General features: G+C 39.3%; 1 protein-coding gene across 1 annotated transcript in view; it reads left to right on the top strand.

Moving 5' to 3' along the window:
- Positions 1–1,706: 1,706 nt before the first annotated feature.
- MID1 (midline 1) overlaps positions 1,707–2,921 on the top strand; it is a 227,406-nt gene continuing 226,191 nt past the window's right edge. The window contains exon 1 of the mRNA XM_044432296.1: positions 1,707–1,833. The gene's annotated coding sequence lies outside the window, so the exon portion shown is untranslated. The remainder of the gene's footprint in view (positions 1,834–2,921) is intronic.

Raw genomic sequence — 2,921 nt, forward strand, 5'->3', positions numbered from 1 at the left:
GCTAATGCAGTAGTAAAAAGAAAGGTTGACCTCTGGGCTCCCTCAACTCCCCCCCCCCCACACACAAAAAGTTCCCTTCCTCGTATATCCTCCAGCTGTTCTGTCCCACTGCCTGTACTTCACCCACTCTTTTATCTCCTTGAGCACCGACCATTGTTCTCTCATGAAGAACAGATGGATAACTGAAGCCAGGGGATGACAACTTGCCTAAGGTTTCAGAGTGGCAAAGACTGGAGTTGAACCAAAGCCTTCCAAATCCAAGCCATATCCACCCTTACTTATGTTACTTTCTTCTGAAAAAGGAATAAATAGAATAGAGAAATGAAAAAAACAAAAGTGCCTTCCATTGGATGGCTGTAGAATTTTTCATGTTGCAGCAGTCACATATGTTGAGACACTCAGGTACAATAGCAACAAGATGGACTGGGGAATTTTGTAGACCCCCATGATGGGCATCAGTTTACATTACTTCTTGGCCATTTCCAGACATACACCCAACTTCTGCAGCAAGAGGCTGCATATTGCAGTTATGTATACCTGCAAATGGTAGCTGTAGCTTGTGCTCCTGACCTCAAGCCTTTAGTTCTAAAATTAAAAAAGGTGGTAGGGAAGGAAGCAAAACAGAGGGGAAAATGTTGAAGTGAAGCACAAGCATGTTAATTTTTACAAAGCCCAGATGAAGAGTGTTTATGGGGTTGGAAAGAGGGCTCCTATTTCCTAGCTCCTGCTTTGCCTTGAATTAGCGATGCTGCCAAATTTTGCAATTACCTTGCTTCTCAAATCTCACTCACTCATAATGTTCACCTTTGTAATGAGCTCGGGCTGTCAGTTTATGTATTCGCTATTAAGTTTGGAATTAAACGTGAGCTTCTGAGCATGTACATTCTGTATCTAAACAATGCAATTTCTGGACATGTGCATGGGTTGGATTAACCCTCCGCTTTCCTAACCCCCACAGCAGCTGCCGCTTTAGTTGTACAAGGAGGACCTCAGCAGTACGCTCCCCCAATATTTGGCTAGCCTACAATCCCCTGGGGGGGAGGTCCCCTCACAATTATCACCATCATTGCAGCTCTGATGACGAGGAGGCACTACATGATTCCAAACTATAGCTCCCAAGATGCATGCTGAGATTGACCGTATAGGTGGGTGTGTTCATTTTTGTCTGAGTAAATAATAGACTCACTCAGGATAAGTTTACACATTACTGCTTTTAATATTCTCTCTCCCTGTCAGTTTGATTGTTGATAGGGGAAATTCATTAGGTGGTGTCCTAACCAGCTGAAAAACTGTGACTAAATCATGAAGCATTTTTTTAAATAACTGCAAGTTAATATCTTGCTGTGATATGTATGTTCCATTTAATACCCTCTCCAAAAGGAATAATCTTTTTTAAAAATGAAAGTAGTACCCATTTCACAGTGCCTTCCAGAAAACTGCAATTTATTAAATTGCGTGGCATGTCTTGAGTTAACTAAAAATAGTTTTAGGTTACTTATTCTTTTTTCTCCCCCTCTCTTCTGCCTTCCAGGAATGCAATTTACAGTTATGTGTATAAGGAAACCTGTTAGACTTAAATCAGCTTGGCTGGTGTTTAAGCTGCCTAGAGAGACAAGTAAGCAGCCCACACCCTACAGAGTGGGAGTGATTGGTAGGCTGGACAGAGCAGAGCTTCCTGAATCAAACTGACTACGAAACCCTTCAGCTGGTCCTCAGAGAAGCAGAGAACCAGCAACGAACCAAAAGCCCTTCTCAACGGAGGAGGTCTCCACCTTTTTCACACCAAAACTTTAGAAAAAGAGAATCAACTGGCAGACAGAAATAATGGAGGAGGTAAGATATTCAGAGTCCTTAGCTTAATGTAGTCTTTTTCTTTTCAAAGTGGAGGAGGAAAATAACAGATTGCCTAGTTCTTCCCTTAGAGTGGCAAGCTTTCATTCTTAAAACAGCTTATATATGTTAGAAATAACTCCTTACAATTTATGATGGGTTGTGTCTTCTATCAGCTATATGGGAAGTTAGTCCCCCAGCTTCTCTGACATGCCATGTACATATAATTGCTTTGCATTTTACTTTTTTGAAAGAGACAGCAAATCTCAGAGATGCAGTCTGAAAGTGGGGAGGGAAAGAGGATAAGATGTGAAAGTTCAAGAAAACGGGAACAACATTCTTCAGACTGCTTCTTTTGGTTTTGAATTCTGAGGGAGAGTTCCTTAAATGTGAAGGATGGGGAAAAATGCCAGGTTTGGACAATAATTTTCACTATTTAATCTGTGCTGAGTATATGCAGAAAAAGCTAGTTGCAACTCTTTCTTTAGAAGTACATGAACTTTTTTGTTTTGTCTTTTTGGAAAGTTGTGACTGAAAGTGCATTTAAACTTCTTTTTTTAGGATTCCAAAGCAGGTGGCATGGTAGTAAAGTGGGGTTTTTCCTCTCCTGATGTTTAAGTTATACATTTTAGAAAACAGATTATTGAAACTGGTTGAAAAGGACTGTATATTGCCCAAAACATTAACATTCCTGGAAAAAATGCTATGATACAATTGCATAATGGACACATAATTGCAGGTTGGATCGGTTTAAAAGCAAAAATTTTGAAACCTGAGGTAGTATCATTAAAGTGTATTTTCTAATTTCCATTCATGTATAAACTTTCACAATTCAGAATGAATGTTGTATTGGGAGGAGATTGTGCATAGTAGCTACATACTTACCTAGGAGTAAGTCTTATTGAATTCAGTTGAATTTACTTCTGAGTAGACATACCTAAGATTGCTCTATTGTCTTGGAAAATTAAATGATTGGTTATTATTTATGCAAACCTTTCCCCAACCCCATGGATCTTCATTCATCTAGTAGGCAAAAATATAAACAAAATGATGAAACTTAATTTCATTGTAAAGATGAAGGAATATTGGCT

This window comes from Varanus komodoensis, unplaced genomic scaffold (genome assembly GCF_004798865.1).
Source record: "Varanus komodoensis strain SLA01 unplaced genomic scaffold, ASM479886v1 scaffold1, whole genome shotgun sequence".
Classification (NCBI taxonomy): Eukaryota; Metazoa; Chordata; class Lepidosauria; order Squamata; family Varanidae; genus Varanus; species Varanus komodoensis.